At 40.1% G+C, this 6,057-nt stretch overlaps 1 long non-coding RNA gene across 1 annotated transcript; it reads right to left on the bottom strand.

Moving 5' to 3' along the window:
* Window positions 1-930: 930 nt before the first annotated feature.
* On the bottom strand, window positions 931-4,040 carry LOC118159092. Its single transcript, XR_004746991.1, has 2 exons — window positions 3,889-4,040; window positions 931-1,448 (listed from the first exon to the last, which is right to left on the bottom strand). It is a non-coding gene; the product is annotated as an uncharacterized LOC118159092 (long non-coding RNA).
* Between the last annotated feature and the right edge of the window lie 2,017 nt (window positions 4,041-6,057).

The raw sequence follows: 6,057 nt of genomic DNA, 5'->3' as shown, positions 1-6,057 counted from the left end.
TCCAGATCATCGATGAAGATGTTAAAGAGGACTGGCCCCAGTACCAAGCCCTGGGGGACTCCACGAGTGACCGGCCTCCAACTGGATTTGACTCCATTCACCACAATTCTCCGGGCCCGGCCATCCAGCCAGCTCTTAACCCAACAAAGCGTATGCCAGTCCAAGCCATGAGCAGCCAGTTTCTTGAGGAGAATGCTGTGGGGAACGGTGTCAAATGCCTTACTGAAGTCAAGGTAGACCACATCCACAGCCTTTCCCTCATCCACTAAGCGTGTCACCTTGTCATAGAAGGAGATCAGGTTCGTCAAGCAGGACCTGCCCTTCATAAACCCATGCTGACTAGGCCTGATTGCCTGCTTGCCCTGCAACTGCCGCATGATGACACCCAAGATAATCTGCTCCATGAGGACCCGGCACTTGCTTTTGTTAAACTTCATGCAGTTGGTGATCGCCCAGCTCTCCAACCTGTCCAGATCTCCCTGCAACTGCTATTTTCTATAGAGTAACTATTCTCCATTGAATAATACGGAGTAACTATCAACTGCTTTTTTCTATGGAGTAACTATTCAGAGTATGTGTTCAAGAATGAATTTAATGCAAAGCTTGAAAAGTGTACCTACATAACAACCAAGTTTGGAGCTTTTAAACACTATCTTACTCTGAGGTATATGCCTATTGTTTTAAAATTTATGTATCACATTCTAAAATCTAGAGTTCATGAATAAAGGCTAATTGTATTTTCTAAGTCAAACAAGCTATAGAGAATTGGGAACAGTGTGTGGATGGTGTTCAAGTGTTATTGCTTAGCATAACACTATGTAAATAATGCAAAAATGTCTATATACTCAGGACTGTTTACATCTGAATAAATAGGGAAAATTAGCAAATACAGTATTTAAAATTATCTGCAAAAATGTGTTTTACCAGGTATTCACTGTTTGTATCAAGTTTTAATGCAGAAAGCTGAGGACAATACCAAAGGGTATGAAACAAAAACAATTTAAATGAAGACATTTTAAAAATTCTCCTTAGAAAACAAACAACTGAACTGAAACAAAGCCTAAAGCCAATAGGTGGTCTTACCAGCAAACATCTTCAATCAAAAGGCCATAACAACTATGCTTTACATATTACTTGATTTATTTTACACCATGAGGTGAAAGCAACACATTTCCTTTCAGTAAAGTATACACAAATAGCCTCACTCAGAATACACTTTAAATGCACATAAAAAAGTATTCCTCTTACAAATTGTTTTGCAAACCAAATATACAATAGCTTTGAAAACACTATTTTAGAAAAACAAAACCCAATGTAAAAAGACTGCTTAAAACAACTGAAATGATAAAGATTTCTGTATGGCTATCTTTAAAGTTTTCTTACTGCATCATCAATATCAGAAATCTGTTCCTTCAGCTGGTTCCACTGTTCTGGATTTAAAGAAATACCTGAAATGTATTAAAAACAAACACTTAGTACAAAAAGAAAATTGTAATTCAGGATCTTGCACACTTACAACCAAGACTGATTTCATACACAAAGACTGTCACAACTATTAATGTTTGAGCTACATCAAGTGTAATAAGTCTCAGCTGCACAGTTAAACTACTCAGAACACTTCAGTTTAGACCTTTAGCCCATCTGGACAGGTTTACCTTGCAAAGAAAACAGGTACAATACAACATTCATTCATAAGTGTTTTGCTAAACACAGGAAGAGAAAGAGCTCCTGCCCTGATAGGGGGCAGCACAAAATGAGGCGAGATGTAGGAAACCAATCCTATTTCAGTTGGCTGCTAAAAGCCAAATACCTCTGTGGACTGAACTAAGTATTTTTGATATGCTATAATTCTGTGTTTTCTTTTCTTGTGAAGAAAAAACCTGTGAAATTTTTTCTTAAAGCATTGTGAATAATGTATGCTATAAGTAATATTTTAAAAAAGCTTTATTCTATTCCCTAGCACTCAAACCAACATGGAAGGTGGTTTTTTTTTTTTTTTTTTTTTTTTTTTTTTTTGTTTTTGTTTTTAAAAAACTTCAGTATCACTACAGATTCTTGTGACATTCAATCACTCAGTACCCCACAACCCATCTCCTCAGTTCTGAATTTTTACTTTCTCAAGCTCCAGTCCAGGCACACATTTCCATTGTGTATTAGCCTCCTCCTTCTTCCCCTACTAATCTCTACGCCAACTCTATGTAAGTAGAGACTCACAAGCCTACCTCTCACTCTCCAGCCAGGCTCTTCTACTATTTACCCCCTTTCTCCCCCCTCAGTGATCAGGCTTCTTTCATTGCTTTCTCCCTGTAGGTGGAGCAGGACCTGAAAACAGGTAAAACTATGAATTCCACTCTTGGGGCTCATCACCCACCCCCCCTTCTACCACTAGTGCTTTATCAGAGTACTGGTATTTTGAGCAGCAAGAAGTCTGCATTGTCACTTTTTCTAACCAGTTCTCCCGCCAGTCTTTAGGTGGAAGATGTATTTTGAAAACAGTTTGGTCAGGTATGCTAACCATTATTGGGGAACCAAATGTACCAAGTTGCCCCTGAACAACATACAATATGAACTGTACGCAGGCATGAAGCTTAGAACTGCTATTTGAAATAATCTGACAAAGCAATTCCTAACTGTTGGATTTTTTCAATTTTTTATTATGAAATTTCAACTGTTTATACTGTTTGTAGGATAGTTACGTAAGTAGCTTGTAAGCGCATCACTGTAACGTTAAACTCTCATGCTATCAGATTATTAAGGTTATCCTAATAAAATCCAGTCCTGTTTCCCACAATGATAAACATTTCCATCTACATCACATAGATCATCACTTTGCCTGCCCATCAAGTTTCATTGTTGCTTCCCACTCAAGCTTTTGATTGATGTGTTTTTCATTTCCACCTCAAAATACACTACTTTAGTCCTTAAACATCAGTCATGATTTTTGTTAGACAGCAGCAACACATCCAAGAAAGAAATTTTCCTGTAAGGTACCCATAATACCCTGCTCGTGCATACCTATTATTGGTGGTTGAGATGTTGAAAATTCTGAAGCTTTCCAAACGTCTATTCACTGCGCTGCTCCCAGATACATCAGAAAAATATAAATGCCTTTAACCTTCAGAACAGAATGTTTCACACTTACCTCTTTCCTTTACATAATATGAAAAATGATTAAAGTAATCTTTTCTAAAGAAGCAACGTGACATTAAGGAAAGCACTACTGCAACTATCAACTCATCCTCATCTTGCAGGTGGCCAAAGTTACAAAAACAGTTCAGTGAAAGGATGACATAAAAATTAGGCACGGGAGTAGAAATTAAAGGTGTAAAGGCTTATGCTGTGTTGCAGATTAGACAGACACAAAGTACCAAAGCTCAAGCACTTCAAGTGTTTTCATGTCATCTAAATCTTGATCCCCCCCCCCCAAAAAAAATTAGTCATATGGAATGTTTCTATTATTTTAATCTGAAATTTGATAAAAATTAAGAACACAATTGTTTTAAATCATTTAACATCTTATTCCAACTAAACCCAAACCTTTTCAGAGAAATTAGAAATAAGAAAATCTAACAGAGGCAAGAAATTGAGTTAATTCAGTTAATCAAGAGGAGAAAAAGTATGGTTACATTCATAGCTCCCACAATAAATTTGCTTGTATCCAATGCCTTGTTTCTATAAATTATGCAGGATCCATTTAGAAAAAACAGACTCAGGCCAACAAAACCACTTTTCTTTTTGTTTATAATGTACAGATAAAACTAATCATTTGTTAAAACTATTACTCTTAAAATATCATGCAGTAACAAAGTATAAAAATCTGGTACACAAAATTTTCCAGTAAATTGCAGGCAATGTTTTAATACAAAATAAGATGAAGCAGAACAATACCTTTTCTGCCTGGCTTCATTTCACCTTCTTGATCCATCCAGTACTCTCTAATATCAATTAAGACTTTCCCTTTAAAATCACGAACACTGACAAATCTCATTTTGCCAATCTGTCAAAAACACATAGAAGGATCTTTTAGGTATTTCACATATTAGAGCATTCACTTTTCCAAACAGTATTAGACTCAGACGTGACATTACCCACTGTAACTTATTTTAGACACAAGAGAAACAACTAGATCAAGAGCTTAATCCAGAGTAGTCAGTAGGCTAATAGTTAATGACAATATAAATGAAGGACTTAAAAACCAGTTGAACATTCAATACTTTTCTGCAAATGGGGCTCTTCCTAGAATAAAAATACTTATATTCCTACCAAGTTGAACTCCTACAAAAAGCCACTAATTCCATAGAATACCCCGAGTTGGAAGGGACCCATAAGGATCATCAAGTCCAACTCCTGGCTCATCCCTGGGAGCCTGTTCCAGTGTGTGACAACCCTCTTGGTAAAGAACTTTTCCTGATACCCAACCTGAACCTCCCCTGTGCACAGCTTGACTCCATTCCCTTGGGTCCTATCTCTGGTCACCACAGAGAAGAGATGGGCGCCTGCCCCTCCACTCCCCCTCATGAGGAAGCTGTAGATCACGATGATGTCTCCCCTCAGCATTTTCTTTTCCAGGCTGAACAGGCCTAGTGACCTGAGCCGCCCCTCATATGTCTTCCCCTCCAGACCCTTCACCATCTTTGTAGCCCTCCTCTGGACACTCTCAAATAGCTTCACATCCTTTTTGTACTGTGGTGCCCAAAACCACACAGTACTCGAGGTGAGGCCATACCAGCGCAGAGTAGAAGCAGGACAAGACAATCGCTTCCCTTGACCGACTAGCAATGCTGTGCTTGATGAAGCCCAGAATACAGTTGGCCTAACTGGCTGCCAGGGCACACTGCTGGCTCATATTCAGCTTGCTATCAACCACGATCCCCAGATCCCTCTCTGCGGGACTGCTCTCCAGCATCTCGTAGCCCAGTCTGTACATATAACCAGGGTTGCCCCATCCCAGGTGTAGGACCCAGCACTTGCTCTTGTTAAACTTCACGTGGTTGGTGATTGCCCAGCTCTCCAATCTGTCCAGATCTCTCTGCAAGGCCTTTCCACCCTCAGCTGAGTCAACAGCTCCTCCATGTTTAGTGTCATCAGCAAATTTACTCGAAACACCCTTCCAGTCCTACATCCAAATTGTTTATAAAAAAACTGAAAATAACTGGCCCTAAAATGGAGCCCTGGGGGGCCCCACTGATGACTGGCTGCCAGCCTGATGAAGACCCATTTACCACAACCCTTTGAGCCCTGCCCATTAGCCAATTGCTCACCCATCGTATGATGTTTTTGTCTAGCTGTATGCGGGACATATAGTCCAGTAGGATTCTGTGGGAAACTGTACTGAAAGCTTTACAGAAATCCATAAAGATTACATCAACTGGCTTCCCTTGGTCGACTAGATGGGTGATCTTATCATAAAAGGAAATCAAGTTAGTCAAACAGGACCTACTCCTCATTAACCCATGTTGGCTGGGACCAATGACTGCAGTGCCCTTCAGGTGTTTTTTCAATAACTCCCAGAATAATAATCTCCACCTTTTTAGTAGGCACTGACGTGAGACTGACAGGCCTGTAGTTGCTAGGGTCTTCTTTCTTGCCCTTCTTGAAAATTGACACAACATTTGCCAGCTTCTAGTCTACCAGGACCTCTCCAGATTCCCAAGACTGTTGAAAAATAATTGAGAGAGGTCCTGCGATCAAGTCAGCCAGCTCTCTGAGCACCCTGGGATGAATCCCATCCAGACCCATGGACTTGTATGGATCGAGGTGGAGCAGCAAATCCTGCACACGTTCAGGATCGCTTGGGAGTTTGTCATTCCTACCATCACGGTCCTCCAGCTCAGGGCACCCAGGGTCCCAAAGCCCATCATCAGCGTTGAAGACAGAAGCGAAGAAGGCATTAAACATCTCTGCTTTGTCTATATCCTTGTCTGTGAGCCGACCTTCCCCATCAAGTAGCAAAACTACATTTTCTCCGGTTCTCCTTTTTCTGTTCACATATCTAAAAAAGCTTTTTATCATCTCCCACAGACATGGCCAGCTTCAACTTTAATGGGGCTTTGGCTG

This window comes from Oxyura jamaicensis, unplaced genomic scaffold, assembly GCF_011077185.1.
Source record: "Oxyura jamaicensis isolate SHBP4307 breed ruddy duck unplaced genomic scaffold, BPBGC_Ojam_1.0 oxyUn_random_OJ66995, whole genome shotgun sequence".
Taxonomy (NCBI): Eukaryota; Metazoa; Chordata; class Aves; order Anseriformes; family Anatidae; genus Oxyura; species Oxyura jamaicensis.
This window is presented reverse-complemented; position numbering and strand designations above follow the sequence as displayed.